General features: G+C 38.0%; 1 long non-coding RNA gene and 1 other non-coding gene across 4 annotated transcripts in view; both read left to right on the top strand.

Moving 5' to 3' along the window:
• LOC125281515 (uncharacterized) overlaps window positions 1-19775 on the top strand; it is a 290038-nt gene that overhangs the window by 153697 nt on the left and 116566 nt on the right. The window lies entirely within an intron of this gene.
• LOC113257270 (U6 spliceosomal RNA) lies at window positions 5741-5848 on the top strand. Its single transcript, XR_003316905.1, has one exon. It is a non-coding gene; the product is annotated as a U6 spliceosomal RNA (small nuclear RNA).

Raw genomic sequence — 19775 nt, 5'->3', positions numbered from 1 at the left:
ATTAACAGGACTAGAGCAGCTAAGGTAGCATAGCTAATAGGAAGAGATGACTTTGAATTCACGTAATTCAGATCTAACACTCACCAGCTGTACAGCTCTTAGGAAATTTCCTGACTTCTCTGAACCTATTTCCTTGCCTTTGAATTGGAAATAACAATATTTACTTCATATGGCTGTGGGAGAAAACTAAGTGGTATATCTTGTACAAAATGCTAGAATAGTTACAACTAAAGAAAGGAGCAATTGTTATGGGAGCAGTGGTGGCGAGTGTGGTCATAGTTAAGGTCATGGTCACATTCAGGGCTACAAGGAGGCTGAAATTCTGCATGGTACAAGGGCATTAGAATGCCCTTTACCTCCTTTGCAGAGTTAAGGAGGCAGGCTGTCTTCAGGATCGCTCTGCCCCTGAGGGTTTAGTTGTATGGATGTGTGCTTGCTTGTGCCCAGTGCTCTATAGCAGTCACTGAAAATGCAAGCAAGGGAAATTTCCATTCTTCTAGGAGCCCTTAGTTAATCTAGCAGCTCTGGAACATTTTCAGTTGGGTTCTTGGAACCCTGAATCACATTGAAATCCACCATCATTACTCACCTCAGTCTCGAATAACAGGCAGATGGAAGAGGCCATAATTGTTTGCACACACACACACACACACACACACACAGACACACACACACTTTTTTCCCCTCTCTCTGCAAGCCACTGTTTTGATGTATAATGATAGGAGAAGAAGCTGGCCTGAATCAATTCCGATTTCCCATAGTGTTTCTCTGCCCTCATGCCATCAGCATGGTAGTTATGAGATCACACCATGTCCTCATAGTGACTCGTTGAGGCCATTCTACTAATGCTATAATTTTAGCAAGGTAGCATTAGAATTCTATAATAGGAAGATATTTACATTTGGCAAATAAATCCTGCTGATAAAAAGCCTTAAATTATAAGTTTTTTTCTTCAATGGGGACACTTCACATTCAAAATTACCTTTGGTTAGGGGTATTTTCCCAAGGTTTCTCTGTCATGCATGTGATATTTGGATTTTTTTCTTTTTTTTTTTTTTTGGCTGGGGAAGTGTTGGGTTCTAGGATTTTTCTCAGGATTTGAAGTCTGAACCAAAGGTATAGGGGTGGCGATGTAGAGGAAGGATGGATTGAGGAGATAATTGTTAGTAGGGCAAAAAGCAAACAGTATGAGAGTGGCATGAGGGACAGGTCAGGTTTTAAGTGAGATGCTCAGGTGTCTGGGTGAATTTTTCTCTCCCTCTATATGTAAGATAAGTACTAACAAAAGAGAAGTAGGCATAGAGATAGGGAGGAGTGTCAATTTTGGATATGCCCATGAAATATTAGGTAGAACATCTCATTAGGTAGTTGGAAATCGAGATCTGCTGTCCTGACATATACATGTGTGGGGCTTCGGTGTAAATGTGGTATTTGAAGCTAGGGAGTGGATGAGATATTACAGAGACTCTGTGTGAGAAGTGGATTTCATACAGAATCCAGAGGATTGAAGGGATGCCCAAACAAGCATGAACGATTCAGAAGGGCGGCTACAGAGGCAGCAAGATAATCAAGAGGGAGTCATGCTGCAAATGCCAGGAAGGAGGAAGGATTCAGAAGCGAGAGGTTAATGGTGACCATTGCAATTGTTTCCTAACTGGTCTCTTTGCCTCTAGTCCCTCCCCCCACGCTCCTAGCCGCATTCTGCTGTCTGAATGCTCTTTCCTAGTGCGCAAGTCTATTTGCTTTCTTCGACTTGTAGTTCTTAGATGTCTGTAGCATTCAGATTCTCACGTATAAAAGAATTACCTAAGCCTAATTCAGCACCTAGGCCTGATTGACTTATTGAAAGTCCAGTCCTGGGCCTCATACCCCGAAATATTAATTAAGATATCTGGATCTGAGACTATGTCTTTTTAAAAAAGCCCCCAGATAGTTTGGTTGCAAATGGTCTATTGACAGTTTATGAAACAGTGGCCTAGGGGAAGAAGTTCAATTTCCCTAGTAAAAGACTCATGGCCTTTAGCCTCTGGCTTCCATCTCCAGTTCCCCCCTCACCTGACTTGCTTCCTCTTTCCACCAGCCCACCTCCAGTGGACTCTGTTTTCTAGGCTTGCCAGAATTACAAAGATAGATTGGGGCTGGTGGAGAGAAGTGCTTTCTGAAAAAGGGACCAGTGTATGCAGAGGGACCAAGGTGAGACAACATAATGGGAGAAAATAGGGACCAGTCTAGTTTGAATCGTTGTAGCAGACACATAGAAACAGGTCTGGAAAGATGATGAGCTGGGGCCAGACTGTGGAAAGCTCTGAATGTCCAATTGAGGAATTTATAACTGTTCTTCAGTAAACTGGCATGCTTGGCTCTTTCATGCTTTGTTTTGTTTGTTTATGTGTGTTCTTTTCCTACCCTGGAGGTAGGTATCAATACCTCCTTCTTATTATTGAGACTGTCTTTACTGTTGATTTTTTTTCTGAGTCTGGACTTCATGTGGAGGAATCTAAAAACGAAGACTTGAAGGAAGGAAGGGAATTTTAAATTTCTGGAAAGATTAAAGAATCTTGAATTATCCAGACTTAAATTTAACCACAGTCTCGAGGCAATTAATCAACTTTCAATTTTCCTAAGCCTGGTTAAGAAGCGGGTAAGCCACTGTGACTGTGCTCTTAACCTTTGTGAAAGACAAAAAGCAAGACATAGCTCAAGTGGCTGGAGTTCTGACCCCTCCCCATCAAACTGAACACCACGTATATTTTTCTCCAAGGGAAGATTGCAGCCTAGCTGGGTCCAAGAGAACATACGAGCACCTTATGCTGAACACACACTTAGAGAACTGGATGGGTTTTGCCATCTGCTAAGCCTCACATAGCCTCCAGTTTGAAGTTGAAGCGATGTCAGAAGCTGATTTAAGCAGCTTACATATGTTGCACTGCAGGAAAAACATTGGACGTTGGGGACTCTGGAAAACAATGCGAGGCATTTGGGGTCCATAAACGCTTTGTGTTTGTGACAAAACATGCCCAGTAGCCATAGGGGGACACTTTTTCCCCCCTTAGATTTAAGTGTAGGATTTTCTCCTTTGCTTCGTAAAAGTATTTTCACATTATCTTGTGTATTTGCTGGAACCATGATCATCAGTCATGCGGCAGGTAAGGTTATTTTAGTTAATCACAACTTTCTTTTGTTGCTTTAAGTCTGACAGAAAATGCCAGTCCTATGGTATACTTTGGAAAAGTATTCTAGGGATTTGCCGTTATTGATAATGTTCTTGGAAAATCTAGATGCATAATAAATGAATAACTTTATAGGAACTAACCTTTAAAATTCTTCACGTGTTCCACATGCACACTGAACATGATGCAAATCACTCAGACTGTCCTCCAAGGCCTGTTGTGTGACTGTACTTACCTCTCTAGCCACATGTCCCCCTCTTTATTATACTTTCCTATCCAGTGAACCTGTATGACTGTCATTCTCTGAACACATTAGATTTTTAAAAATCTCTAACTGCATTTCTTTCTCCTTCTTTTCCTTTCCTTTCTTTTTTGCTTCTCCCCATCAGCTCTCCCTGTTGATAACTTAACTATTAATAAGAACCAGTTCAAGTTGCCTTTGTCCATGGAATCTTTTATAATAACCTGTTACAACATCCTTATAGTACTTACCATGGTCTGCCTTGCTTCATAGTTATAAATATATTCAAGCTCTGCTTTTCACGGGTCATCCTTATCTTTATCATACAATAACAATTCATGTTCTCTTCAGGTGTGTTGCAAATCCCCCTCCTGTGAGCCTTGGGAAATTATGAACATTTCTAAGTCATGAGTATCAGCAGTTGTAATAAGGGAGGATACTGTTTTTCCATTATTTGGCAGCTTTTAGGAAATGAGTGATTTCCTATTTAAACTCAAATTTTGGAATTCCCCGAGCATAGTTGTAGATCTAGACACTTTTATACATAGGAAAACAACTGTCCAGTGGTGAGTATTGGCCAGACTTTTAGAGAGACATGAACTCTTCAAGGATCCACTCAACCCTTAATAGTTCATGTATTTTGCCAGAGTCCCTCTAGGCATATACTTGTGGTTCTCAGGCTAATACATTTCCCACATTTATTCTTTTTGTTACTAGACACATTTCACTCCAGATTTCTCTGGATTTCTCTGCTGTTATCCTTTTATCATCTCATAATTGCTATCCCATGCTCCTGAAGATATTCATCTATCCCTCTCATCCTCTGAGTGGTCATGGATCTCTTCTGTAATTCCTCAAAGTGCCAATAACATTAGACTGTGGTGTTTTGATAAAATTTTTCTATAGAATGGAGGAGAAAGCTTTAAATACAGGTATCTGACACCACGGTTCTTGGAATCTGTTTTCTATGCCCCTTACCAGCAATTTACCTGGGCCTGCCAATAGCTTATCCATCCTGTACTGGAGAACCTTCTTTCTGTATTTTCTCCTTATAGCACATCCTAAATGGAGGAAGCAAAAAACAATTCACAGAATAATCTCTGTAGAATTATACACTTCTCCCAGTGAAGTTAGTTTTTACCTTATGAAATGGAATGCATCAACATTTCTCCCTCAACTGAGGGATTGCCCCAGAACAGTGGGTCAATACTTGTGTTACTAATGAATGAAACTCTACATTAAAGTGGTAAACAAGGATCTAAGGCACAGCCCTGCAAAGTCAGATTTTAACTTCCACCTTTGAAATGTAGCAATTTCTTAGAACAAGTGACATAAAGGTAGGTTCACCCCAATGGGTGGAAACTGAATAATTTATCACTAGCATTATTTAGAATTGCCAGCACATGGTGATAATAAAAAGAGCCTGACTTTCTTTAAATTGATTTTATTACTGCTTTTAAATTCTCAACAAACAATACACACTCTTATTGTCTGCATAGGGAGAATAGTAGGTTGTTGAGGGGGGCCTTTTCCCCTGACCAGCCCCTCCCTGCCACTGCTTGGAATCTCCCCAAATGGCAACTCTCCCCTATTTAATAACTTTAAGAACCAGATTCCATCTGCAGAGACATCAGAGAAAGTGTTGGCAACATTTTGGGGGTGGAAGGAGAATATTTGTTTACATACTTCCCTGATTTCTAGGAAGGTAGGCTTCATTCCTTCAAGACAAAAACTCTTATTCAATTGAATTTCTGTGCAGTGTTCTATCTAGAAAGCATCTGGGCAAAATGGGGTGCTCACAGAATGTTTGTGTTCTTGAGTTAAATATATATCCTCTTTGTTTAAATTTTTTTTTGCCTTGCCAAGAATCATGGAGTTTTTTCTCAAACTTTCATAGGCAACTCCCTGCACATCGAGTGTACCAGTTTCTGTTAAGACAGTGTGGAGTAGGATTTGGAGTAGAGGTTGGGAATCAGAACACTGGTTCAGGCTACCTTTCTTGCACAGGGCCAAGGAAGGCAAAGGTTTCACGTCACATATAACAATGAAAAGAAATCTTGGAAACAGACCACCTGTCAGCTGTGAAATTGGACAGGTTATTTAGTTCTCTATGCCCTAATTTTCTCACTTGCAAGTTGGAGAGAAGAGTACTCTGTTTTTAATTAGAGTTGTCATGCAGATTAAATGAGGTAAGTTAAGTACAGCATTCAGCAGGATGCGGGGACTAGGGACGCTTGTGCACTTCTTTGGGTGTGGAGTCTGGCGCAAAGCAGCACAGAGTAAACTGGCAGAACTTAATCGGATTAAGCACTAAGGATGCACTTGTGCAGTGCTCGCTTTGGCAGCACATATTCCAAAACTGGAATGATGCAGAGAAGATTAGCGTGGCCCCTGCGCAAGGATGACATGCAAACACACACACACACACACACACACACACACACACACACACGTTATAACTTCGTGGTTCCATTCCTAAAAATAGAGCCGAGAGAAATTTTCACACAGCACCATAGGACAAGTTAAGTGTCTTTAATTAAGGAGGGATGGAAACTGACATTTATGAAATTTCTACCAGGTGCCAGACACTCTACAGCGGTTGCTTCATTTAATCCTCAAGGCATCCTTACAAGATTATTTTATCTGTTTAACAATTGGGAGAAATGATGCTCTGTGAGGTTCCATAACCTGACAAGGACACTGTGCTGATAACAGGCAAAGTTGGGGCTCAAACTCCGGTGTAAGTTTTACTCAATTCCAGTGTCTCATGCAGAGTCTGGAAAGGATAATTATCGCTCTTTTGTTTCCCTCATAGATTGTTGTGCGGATGAGTTCATATATCACATGACCTTCCAAATGTGTCTCCAGTCCTCTTCCCTTCTATTTTCACATATTATCCTTCTTTCATCCCATCATCCCCCCATTCTTTATAATCTATGCTTTTTTCTCATTTCATTGAAGATGTTTAAAGTTTTTTATATATATATATATATATGTTTATATATATATATATCAGATTAAAGGATAAGAAAAATTCAGTTATACCAACATTAATAGTTACAAATTAAAGAGATTGAAACATCAGCTACTATTTAAAACAGAACAGATCAACTGCCTTTTCAGAAGTCAACCAGGTCAGACGATTCATTTCCTTCTTTTTTAAAGTTGACTCAGCTGAATAAAGCATTCTGGTTTTTAATGAGAGGGTTTTAGGACAAGGTCCAAGTTCATTGATTCCTGTTCTATCCATAATTTTCTCAGTTACTTTCATAAAGAATAAACTGTGTCTCTTTAACTTTGAAAATGGAATTTAAATTTTCACTGATTGAATAATTTCTACTCTCAGGTAAAGGACATTTGTCGTGTAGCCACATGGTTTACTAATGGACTGGTCAGTCGTATTGAGTTCCCAGGTGACATTAACTTTCCAAACATTAATTTATCATACATGATCTGATGATGATTTGTGTTGCAAGGGTCCTATGGGCTGCTTACAAACACAAACACACAAACACCCCGTCCTTAAGCATAGTTACATAAAGATGAATCAGACATTTCATAATTTGTAGGTTATGGTACAAGAGAGCACAGAAAGTGGTTCACAATGAGTTTCATTATGAAAGAATAATGCTGTGTCCAAAAAAACAAAAAAATAAAAGACGGATGGAATAATAACAAATGCTCTTCATTTGTATTTGGTGCTGGGCTCTGTGAATTATTTATGTTTCTGGGCAAGGCCCGGGAAGTATTTCAATGAAGCCTAATTTGTCAAGGTTACTTCTACTTTACCATATTTTTCCTAACTATATCTTTCTGGATAGTACCACACATGAATATTTTCATTGTGTTGTGCATTTATTTGCAATATTGATGGCGCTGTAAAATGTGGGGTATTAGCACCTCTTTAACCAATGTCAGGCAAGAATTAAGATCGGAAACACCAGTGTCTTCCTTTTAGAAATATGGAGGTTAACTTTGATTATTATTCAGCTTTTGTGGCTGATGAGCCAGCTATAAGTCATACTGTGGAAAATTTATTGTCTAGAAATCATGCTACTGAATATTTTATCTTACTGGAAATGTGCTATAAAGGGGCTGCATCTTTAATCAAGTACATGGCGATGTTGCAATCTCTTGGTTGCACTGTCACATGAAGAAGTTGCGGTTAAGCAAGACTAAAGGCCTGGTTTCTGGGGAGAGCAGTGGTGTGGCTGTGTATGTAGACATGATTCCTCTAGGAAGTCGTTTTATTTTGCCTTTGACTTCAAATCTCTAAATATGTTCCAAAGGAAAACCTTGGCTCAGTGTAATGTCCGGGTCTCAGTAACGTCGGGTAGAGACGTATGAGTGACACGGCAGTCAGGGAGGAAGTAAAGAGGAGAATCAAATATTGTCTGCTCGAGTGTTTTCGGTTTCTATCTCTGATGTATGCTCAAAATCTCACAGAAAATCCAAGGAAATTTCCTGTTCACAGAGGAACGACTATTCTAAAGGCAGAGATGAAGTGCACAGTTTGTACATGGGGGCGCCTTAAATGTGCACTTGTTCTAAACTCCTGGTTGCAGGGGTGGGGGGTACCTCAACCCCTCCCCTCTGCCGCCACACCCAAGGATGCTTGAGGGCTTTTGTTATTGTGTTGGGTTTTGTTTTGTTTAGACATTGAAAAAAGGAAATGATTGTTGTTGGATCTGACTTTCTGTTCAAATCTTGTGATTATTGGACAACTCTATCCTGATGCTTTTATTCCTTTTCAGTGACTAAGAAACATAAGAAAGGGATTCTGAAGGAGGTTTCAAAAAAATAGCCGAATCTGAAAAGACTCTAGCTGGGAGAAGACCCATAGGGAGGTTAAAAATACCACTGAAATATTATCAAACCAGCATCAAGCTTGTCTTGACCTTGTTTAGTTACTTTTAGTGTCGATCTTACTGTTCTTTTATAATTTTTCCCGAAAGCCTAATTCTTACCCTTTAAAAATCTTTTTCCCTATACCCCTCATAACCTGGGAGAGCCTAACTGCTTGTTGCACAAGACTTAAATCCACTTTACTGAGCCTTACTGTTGCTAGATCATTCTAAATCATTGGTATGTAAACCAGTGCTGTTCAGTAGCACATTTTTGGTGATGGGAATATTCTGTACTGTGCTGTCCGATGCAGTAGCCACTAACCACATTTTGCAGTTGGGCACTTGAAATGTGGTCAGTATGTCTGTGAAATTAATTTTTTATTCAAATTTAAGGAGTCATATACAACTATTGGCTACCATGTTGAAATAGTGTGTGTATATATATATATATATATATATATATATATATTCAGTACATATAAACAAGTTGACACTTATTTCTTGAGCAAGTTCAATGATACTCATTTAAAAATATTTTTCTAGGTAAGATGCCATGTCTTATTGCATTAAAAGTAACCTGAATACACTCATTTTTGTATGTTTGTGTTTGTTGGTACTGGGAGAAGTGAGTAGTGCAAGGAGAGGTAAAGCTAATTATATTTTTATGTTTATATATATGATAGTTAAGAAAAATTCAAGCTCTTTTGTAGGGAATATGCTTTACTGTTAAGAATTTGGGTCATCTTGTGAAGGAGGCCCAGTGGTATGCTACTGCAGAACGAACAGGAGTTACAGAGACACTACTTATCTGGCAGTCAGCATGTCGTTAACTTGGCTTATAAAAAGGGGAGCTAAGAAGCCAGAAATAATGAAAGAGGCTCCTGAGTGGCCTCTGGAAAGTACTATATGGCCCCAGATGTTGTGGACAGCTTTAATTTCCTATGCTCTTCTACACATGTGCCCCATGTTCTGTCTCACTAGACTATCACCTCTTCCTTATACAAAACGTGGAGTTTTCCATCCTGCCCTTTGACTCGATTGTCTTTCTCTTTGCTCCTTTCTCTGTCTGCGGAAATCCCATCTACCTTTAAAAGGCAAGCCCATGCTCTTTGTTTTTGGGTCCTTGGGCTTCTGCTGTTGCTTCTTTTTTTTTTTTTTTTTTTTTAAGATTTTATTTATTTATTTATTTGACAGAGAGAGAGAGAGACAGCCAGCAAGAGAGGGAACACAGGTAGGGGGAGTGGAAGAGGAAGAAGCAGGCTCCCAGTATAGGAGCGTGATGTGGGGCTCAATCCCAGGACTCTGGGATCACGTCCTGAGCCGAAGGCAGATGCTTAACGACTGAGCCACCCAGGCGCCCCTGGGCTTCTGCTTCTTAAACACTATGCCTGGGAGTTCTTTCTCTGCAGCTAACAACCTAATAAAACATGAAGGGGGGAGGCTGTACAGGTTTAAAGTGCACTAGAAAGTTTACTACTGCTCGAAAACTGCTTTCCAATTAGAAGCATCATTTTCTTTGATAGGTAGGAGTTAGAAAGTTTGATGTACCTGGAGACACAAGGAGGATCAGGCTTCATAGAGTCCCTGGAGCTTCTCATCTCTTTCCACTCCCATTTCCAGTATTTACAGTTTCCTAATTGGCTTCCACCTGTAGGATATGGTCATGTGTTTTATTCTCTTATTCGCAACAACATTTGATTATCTGATTTTCACTGATCTCAAATCACTAGATAGAAAGCATTTCCCATAACAAATTTGTATTCCTTCATTTGTTCTCTACTGCTTTTAAGCAAGTGGACCAGCTTGCAGCATTTTTTTTCTCCCCTTAATACCATACTTATGTTTCTAAGAGTTAACCAACAGTTTCCAGTTTCCTTAAATTTTGATCTCTTGTCCTCAATTGCTCTAGATTTTGTGAGTGTGTTGTCTGCACTCAAAAGACAATCAGTGATAGTTTAACCAACTGCTTCACTGTTACAGAGCAAGGACTGCCATCTGCTCAGCTCAGGATCTTGGAATCCTCACTCTTCTCCCCAGACTCAGTCAGGTCTGTCACTTGCAACATCTCATCCCCGAGAGTGTATGCATGAGTTAGGATTATTTGGATTTCAAGTGGCAAGATCTCAAATGGACTCAGCTTCAGCAAAAGATGAGATTTATTCAAAATATACTGGACTATTTTATAGAACAATGATGTTGTGGGAATAAGCATCACAAAGCAGGTAGGCCACATTAACAAATGAGTCCCTGGACTTAACTATCTTTAGAAATCTCTCTGCCTCTCATCTTTGCTTTTCTTTATTGATGTCATTCTTAATTACTACCTAGATGTATTTTCCATTGTGGGAAATATGGCCAACAACCACCCAACTTGGCTCTCTAGGTCACAAATCCAAATATCATGGGAAAAGTTCTGGTTTGTCCAACTTGGGTCATTCTATCCCTAGATCATTCAGGTATAGCCAAGAAGGCAGGGTCATGTCTGATAATATGCTGTCTTCACACTAAGGCGCAGAGACACACTTTCCAGAATACCATGCTAGGTAGACAAAAAAAAAAAAAAAAAAAAAAAAAAAAAAAAAAAAAAAAAAGCCCTTCTTAGCTCATAGCTCATTTTTTTTCTCTCCCTTCTTCCCAACCCTACTGACTTCCAAGTACAGCTCAAATGCCACCATTACCACAAGACTGACCCTTTAAAAATGCTCTCTAGAAGTGTGAGAGGGACACAGTTTAAGTTAAAATCCTGGACAAAGCATTTACTTACTGCTACTTACTACTCTGTGACCCTGGCCTCATTTTCCTCACCAGTGAAAATGAAGGGATGGAAAGTAAATTGGGACTAGATTGTAGAACTTTAAACCTCATCTAGCTACAGAAGGTTGGTATAATTTTTTGAACAAGAAGTACCAAACAGTATATTAGAAATTGTAATCTGGCAGCTGGTGTAGATCAGGAAATTTATAGCCATATTCAGTGGTCATGAAGATGATCGGGGCACTATTTAGCACTGGAATATCTAATCAGATAAGAGTGAAGCCTCAAAGGCTACAGGAAGTCATTCAGTCTTGGCAATAGGCTGATGGCTAGATGGTTGCCTTTTTGCCTCATTTCTTAGCACTCACATACTCTTTCTCTCTTCATGTTCTATACTGAATTTCTGCTTTTTGTTCACCAAAAAGCTATTTTTCACTCTTAACTCCAGAAATTTTGCATGCTTTTCTTTTTATCTACTGACTCAAACTGATTTTTTGAATCTTAAACTAGAATTTTTAGTGAGTGAGGGAAAGCTGAGAAAATTATGAATAGAAAAAAAAAATACCGTCACAACAGATTACTGGAAAACTCTAAAAGAAGAATAAATTCAATCCAATAAATATTTATTTTCTTATTTACTCTTTTCAAGATTGTTTTAGTCAAAAGGAGTACAAAATTTCTGGATTTGGAAACTGAAGTCAAGTAGGAGTACAGAATAAGAAATTAGGGTAGTTGTTCTCATTTTGTGTAGATGGCAATACATCTGATATTCATGATGCTTATTGGACAATAGACAAAATAATAAATATTTGCCATCCTAAATTTAAGGGAAATAAATATGAAAATTTGTGCTTAATCAGATACCATCTTGTGCTAGATTTTAGCATAGATAATCTCTAACATCTGTCAAAGATTTAGAAATAATTATTGGGGAAAATGTTTAAACGGAGGACATGCTATTTCATTAGCTTAATATTGTTCTCTGAATTAAGAGAAGAAATTGAGTATTTGATTTTAGTGATCGTGCATTTTTTAAAAATTTTAATTTCAATATAGTTAACATACAGTGTTACGTTAGTTTCAAGATTGCACATTTTGATGGAGCTCAGTAAAAGCATGCTCTAAGAACTAATGAATTAGGGGTCAGACTCTGAGTATGCTCTCCAGGGGGCAGTGATGCAAACTCATCACGATGTATATTCCTTGCTCCCTGCCTCCTGCCTCCTGCCTCCAGTTATACTGAGTTAAGGGTAAATAGCTCAGCATTACACAGCAAAAGAGACAATGGGTTCTCCATTCTGGCTGTATATTAGAATCACTTGGGAGTTTTAAAACAAATGTAGATGATAGAGCCCACCCTAAACCAATTCAATTAGAATCTCTAGGGTGACACATGGACATGGCTGTTTTTCAAATGCTCCCTGGTTGATCCTAATGTACAGCTAGTGTTGAGAATCACTGATGGAAGAGTTGAAAAAGCATCACGAATCTTCTAGTCCAGCAGTCAAGGGTTATTATTCACACTTAGGGCAGTGCAATACAACTATTTCATATCACAATTTTCTTAGCTGGAAATGAAGGAATGAGACTAGAAGACCTTAGTATTTTTTTAGCTCTATGAGTCTTCAGATGTACTCCTGGAAATTTGTATATTAATAAGATGTTATGTAAATAGACTTATTATAGTTAAACAAATTCTACAATGAATTCTTCAATAATACAAATAATATATACAGTGCATATAATAATGTAATATAATTTGCATATAATTCAATAGAGATTGCATTCATTGCTCAAATCATTCAATGTTTCTATGCTAGGGATACTTCAACAAATGAAAAAGAAAGATTTGATCAGGCAGACTAGACTCTCCCTGGTTGTCATCATTATCTAGAGAAGATTGTTATCAATTCTTACAACTTTCCTTCAGTCAGTGTTTCTCAGTGACTATTAATTCCTCATTGTTTTTCTTGGAATGTTTAAGACATCATTGCATGAGCTTGCTGGGCCACCTGAACAATGTTGCACTTGTCAAAGGCCAGGAGACCTTTAAAAAAAATTTACTGATTCTTTTCATAAGTTTAACCAACATGCATCAATGGGTTTAGCATAGGTGTACCATAGCCTGTGGACATAACTTCAAAGAGTGAAATAGTGGGTAGAATTACTGCTTTCCATGAACTGTTATTTCTCTTTCATACTCTCAGTTTCTCATAACTGATTTCTGATTTCATGCAACTACATTGTATTGTTCACATTTTCTAGAAGAAGGAAATAAGAGTGTGAGAGCTTTGTTATTTTCTTACCTTTCACACCAAGTGTAACAGGAAATTGATATCAGGACTCTTCCACTCCAACCTCATTAGTTTTGTGTGAGACCCCTAAGTGTTAAATGAAGTGTGTGTTCAATAAATATGGAAGAAAAATAATTTGTGTGTCTGGAGACATGGGTGATAGAAAGGTAATGAGATTAAGACTCACCAGAATTTCTCTTAAGAGGGGAGAACATAAGAGTTTTTGGTAACATGATTTGATTATTGCTCAGAATAGAAGCTAAGACCTGAGAATGAAGGGGATGAGATTTGGATGGAGCTACACTGCTGGGTAAGATGGAACTTTCTGCTTATTGCTCCTGAGGGAGAGAGAAAGATCAGAGATGATGAGAAACAGACTGGGTACAACCTGGAGATAGCAAAGACCATGACCTTCCTCAACCCTAGTCAAGCTAACAAGTCCAGAAAACATAAGGAGAGTGAATTTCATGTGGAAACTAGTAAAGAATCTTGGTTCTTTATCTAGAACATCCCAGGACAACTGGAGATGTGTGAAAGAGGCAGTGTTGCCTAGAGATGCATAAGGAAGGAAGCAGCCAAATGCCCATAGCTCAAACCATTGAACTGGGTTTAAGACAAGTTTAAGAGATGTATGGAGTGAGGGTGGGGGTGGGGGAGAGGAACAGTCAGTAGCTAACATGTGTTACCTGAAAATGAATGGGGTATGCCCCACTATCCTCAGTGAAAAATATGAGACTGAATAATTTTAAAGACAAGAGCATCATGAAAATGATTTACTTAATAAATACTCTATTCAAAAATCATTGCAGAATAGCCCTGAATGTTTCAAGATATGTAAAGGATTATCAAAATAGAAAAGTTTGGAAGTATAGTAAGTACTAGTGGCATCCTACATTATTTCCTTGATGAGTAACACAGATATGCAGAGGTAAGAATGATGGAGAAGGTCAATATTTGTATGATTATAAAAGATTTAAAATTCAAGGATTTAATTTGATCATTGTTTTCCTCTTAGACACATAGTATTTCATCATGGTAGGCTTATGAGATTTTGTGTGTGTGTGTGTTTTCAATTGAATCCACCTAATTTTCTAACTTGAAATTAATTTTTCTTAGTGTAGAATTGATGAAATGAGCTTTATTACATTCGCTGTATTTGAAATAATTACTGTGGCCTGCTTTATTATTTTTGGTGGTGAAATATTGCTAAAATTCTCATAATGCACTAAGACAATGATTTGGACAAGTGCATCACATATTTACAACATGCTGTTCTTTTGTTTTAATGTGAAAGGTAATCTTAAATTATTTTAACAGAGCATATACCTCTATAATAAGTCAGTCTCCAAAATTTAATTGTTTACAAAGAATATGACAGTTTCTTTAGAAGATATATTGTTCTACTGGTTAAAAATATTAAGCAATTCCCAAAGCACTTGAATTCAATTTGGTTTGACTAGTTCATTACAGTTTTTCATTTAAGCACAGACAAGAGCCTTCAGAATAATGATTCCAGCCCCCAAACTTTCATTCTAAATTTAGGTCAGGTAATTAGTGTGTGTTTCCCACAAGAAATAGGTAATTACGATGGTAAATGCCCATTGGTTAAATCTACTTGGAAGAGTAGATGTCGTATTTGTGTGTTTTAACGACATTAGAATAACTCTTAAAACCAAGATTGACCTGCAACTTGTAATACTTTCAAGTCTGGTGTTTCCTGCTTGTATAAATTTGTCATACCTGTTTCATACCTTCCTACAGAAATGGCAGTTGAGCTAAATGCTACTTGCATTCACCTTGGAAGAAAATCACATGGGTATATAATCTGGCATGAAAGTACAATACCATACTAAATCATCTTTTCTGACTAAGGAGGACCAGCAAAGATAGTTTAGGCGTCAGTCAGTGAGAACCCTGCTTTGAGGAGCTTGTTGTGTTCTGCTGTGTGTGCAGTTGAATAATCACTGGGGATTTGATTAGCTCCACGTATGTCTTTTCTCATTTGTCATCTAACTTATATCCACAGCCAAATGAGAGTTAATGGAGGCAAGAGGTGGAAGTTGTCATATTTCCTTAGAGTTGTTACGTCCCCTATGCAGAAATGTAGTGATAATTTTATCTTCGTTTTCGTTTTTGTTTAATAACAAGAACATTTTTCCATGTTGTTTTCTGGGTACATGCAAAAAAAAAATAATAATCTTTTATGGGTCACTGAAAATGAATTGGTTCATTAAAGTGGTCATTTTAAGCAAAAGGAACCAAAACAACCCTGGTCTTCTGGTTTGACACATCTCAGAGAATTTTCTTGTATAGTGAGCATGCATAAGTTTTTGAATTTACAGCTCTGTGGGCCATTCCCTGGATTTTGGTAAATTCCCAGAGTAAATGCTTCCCACGATCTAATTTTTTTGAAGATAACTATTTGGCCCAGGCTAATGCCCTCTCTCTTCTTCATCACACTTCATTGCACCTTTTTCTTTTATTATTTTTTTTTATTTTTAAAGATTTTATGTATTTATTTGAGAGAGAGCGAGAGAGAGAGAGAGAGCGTGCACAAGCAGGGGGAACGGCAGAGGGAGAGGGAGAAGCAAGCTCCCTGCTGAGCAGGGAGCCTGTTGTGGGACTTGATCCCAGGACCCTGGGATCCTGACCTAAGCCCAAGGCAGACGCTTAACTGACTGAGCCACCCAGGTGCCCGCAACATTTTCCTTTTAAAAATCTCTACATCATTTATTCCAGCCTACCTTGGTCAGGGTTATTTACATAGGAACAAATATGAGTTATATTCATCTATTGTCATCCATCCTCAGCATCGTTTCCCTCTTGCACAGAGTAACTACGTTGCATTTTCATATTTAGCTAATTTGTTTTGGTTAAATGATTTGCAGTATGTCTATTATTATAAGAATGTTCTATATTGATTACTATATACATCCAAAGTGGAAAGCAAATATACCTTAAGGTATCAACTATTTTATTGTTTGAGATGTTTCTATCCCCTTTTTTTTTTACCCTAAAATATAATCTGCAAATGAAATTTCTGCTGCCAAATCCAGTGGTAGGAAGTTCTCAAAAAAGGGATAAAACAGGATGGAGTTTGTGTAAGAGGACTGCTGTAAAGTCCAGGTTATTGATTTAGTTAGGGATTGCCTCCAAAGATCATGTACAAAATGACCCGTGTTTCTTTCCTTCACATCTAAACTATTTTCAGAAGATGTTTTTTCCTGGGTTCTACTCATGATAGATCTTTGATGAGGCACATAAAGAACTGATGTAGGTAGACTGATAAGACAGATGCCATCAATAAATGCCTTCACAAAAATACTAGCCTGTCACAAGTTAATTTGATGCAGTATTTTCTGTCATGAAGTTGGATTAATTTTGTCCATTTTCTCCTCTTGTCGTAATTCTTGTCATGTGAATAAGAATGTATTATAAAGAAGAACATACTAGACATTATAATTCTGTGATAACTCATTTTTGTGACAAAGAATATAATGAGACCAGACAATAGTGCAAATTCATCATATTCTTACAGTGAACTTAATATTGACTTCTTGGCTTCTCTTCATGATTTTGAGGGCATGTCACTTATGGTTTTATACCAACCAAATGATTAAAGAAACCACCATTGAAAGACTTGTACTGATTACAAAAAGCCTTTTCAACAGGGAAATAATAGAACCATTTCGATTTTCTTTCCTTTCCAGCTTAAACACATACTTAATGTATATCTGTGATTTCATTTTGATGAAAAAAGACTCATTGATTTGATAAAGTTACTCAGAAGGTGTTATAAACTTGAAGATTGGACTGTATTTATCAATGAGGAAAGAGTGAGTTTTCTCAGTAAATCACTATTATAAGTCATAAAAGAAAAACAAAGTTTTATAATAAAGAACCTTTCCAAAATACTCCTCGTATTTTGTCCCAGTAACTCAAGCAAAGCAGTCATTTTTAACATGGTCTGTCACTACCGCTACGAAGATCTGGTTTAGGAAAAAGCTCCCTAGTGACAGACTGGTTGTTTTTAATTGCCCTGAATTTCTATCGCTCCAACCCTAACTCTATGGATTCTCCCTTTTTTTTTTTCTCTTCATGATAGAAGGAGAGAAGCTATTATCCACAAGCAACTATTCTTTTTGTACAACTTCAGAAAAACATTTAAACAGAAACAGAGGAGATAGAATCTGTAGGGAATATAGGATCTGAAAGAAAAATCCTACAATAGGAATATCATTTAAATAAAACATTTGCTACCATCCTTATACTCATTATGGTCAGTGAAAGTTATACATATTCACTCTTTTATTCTGAGTTCCTCAGAATAGCCCCTTAGAATCTTTCTCAACAGAGCACTAGAAATGAGCTGTTGATCATAGGTTTTATTTCAAGAATTGAAGCCTATTTATGATTCCTCCCATAAGATTCACTATCTATATGCCTGGCATATGGTAGTGTTAAATGAGCGTTCATTGAATGGATGATTACATGTTCCAAAGTTACAAAAAGAAAAAAAAATTCTACATTTACATAGTTGGAGTCTCATTTCTCCTGTGACATAAAGTAAGAGTGAATCCATCAGCAAAGTCCTTTGCTGTTGGACCCCCCTAAATACAGAAGGTGAAGATCACACATAAAAATGCATATGAAGAACTACTTAGAGATCTGTGTTTATGCACATGAAATATATACATATTACGAATATATATAAATATAAATTCACTCAGAGTATATGTGGTGGAAAGATTGCTGGGCTTTATATAACCCCTTTATATAACCTTGGGTCTCCGTTTCTCCAGCTCTAAGGTTTAAACACTGGGTCTTTTTTCTTTTAATTCTAGGCATCTCTATTTCTACACACATGTGCAAAATCGATTATAAAATAAGCCAGCAAATTTCACTTGACCTGATTTCTTGGATTTATTTTTATCTAATAGAAAAAATTAGACATTTTACTTGAATTTTTTTTGCCAAGGGCCTTTGATGAAGTTGTCAAAATCCAATGTTTGATTTTTCTTTTACTAATTACAATTACCTGTAGGAAAAATGTGTGAAAGTATTCTTTTCTTGTTAGAACCTGGGGATTCTATTCTGGTGTTGAAATTGGAATATCTCCAGCCTCTTGTGAAGTAAAGTACAAAGAATATATTCTCTGGCTGAGGCAGAATGTATCCAGATAGAGACCCGCTCTTGAGTCTTCTGGAAAATCTGCCGTCTGAGAACAAAGGGCCCAATCTGATGTGGATTCTTGCAAATGATGCTCACACAGGAAGCCTGAGTCACCCAATGGGAAGCAGCTAATTGGCCAGACAGTCTTGGAATGAATTTAGCTGCTGGTTGGCAGGTGGGGTACATTGTAAAGCACCACATCCAGGCTACACAGTAATTTGTTTTTAATTACCGTGTTTGCTTGGGAAAGGCTGTAAGGTCTACTCATTGCTCATATTGGTATGCTAATTGACTGTTTGGAGACTTACAAACTGGGTTTTACACTGTGTCCTTTTCCATTGCCTGTGGTGATCTGAATAGCATGTTATTCAGTTAGTTCTGCTAAAACTTTGTCTTAATACCTCAGATAAAGATAAAAGAACAAACCTAACTCTTATGAAATCTCTAAACTTCAGGTAATAAAGATTGTAAGAAGGTATTACCCCGTAAACATGTCTTTGATTTCATTTTGTTTCCTGGCTTAGAAAATGGAATGTTTTTGTGTGAAATGTTCTTGGATGTCAACAAGTAAATAGTGACTGATTTATGTGCTTGCTCTTACAGCCCAGGGAGGTGGGAAAGGGAGGTGAAGTGGGTATGAGGAGAACAGCCAGGCTGCAAGAGAAGCCAAGCAAATGGTGAGCCAGGTGCCTGCCCAGCAGGAAGCGTGCCCAGGAGCAGAGCCTGGGAACCCACAGTGGGTCAGATGAGGTTCACAGGAGCACAGGTGCTGGGCGAGTCCATGCCCACAACCTGGGAGCAGTCATGGATCAAGCTGGGCTGGATGAGAATAGGAACAGAGATGACCTACAAGAATTAGGAAGGGGCAGTCAAAACTGGGTCAGTCAGAGGACGCGTGGAAGGCAGTGAGTAAGGAAGTGTGCATCAACATAGAGAGGCCACATGGAGTTTCTGCCAGCCTGGGAGCTAGTCCCCTCCAGATGCTGAACTTGACAGCAGACATTGTGTTGTTGGTAATTATGTGTCCATGGTCTCAAAGCTCTTGGGGTGGGGATGAGGGACTAATACAAATTATCTGTGATCTAAGAAGGGGCCGTATTGTCACTGTTTGTTGCATATGTATTAATACAAAATTCCTGATACAAATTTAAATTATAAAAATATCATGTTAAGGATTTGGTCTGTTGGTACTTCCTGGGGTTGGGAATACAACTTTTGTTTTTTAACCAGGTATATTATAGTTCAGTCCTTCAGGGTCTGTAATAATTTCTAACATACCCTAGTGAGTTTCATCTAA

Source organism: Ursus arctos, unplaced genomic scaffold (genome assembly GCF_023065955.2).
Source record: "Ursus arctos isolate Adak ecotype North America unplaced genomic scaffold, UrsArc2.0 scaffold_4, whole genome shotgun sequence".
NCBI classification, from domain to species: domain Eukaryota; kingdom Metazoa; phylum Chordata; class Mammalia; order Carnivora; family Ursidae; genus Ursus; species Ursus arctos.
This window is presented reverse-complemented; position numbering and strand designations above follow the sequence as displayed.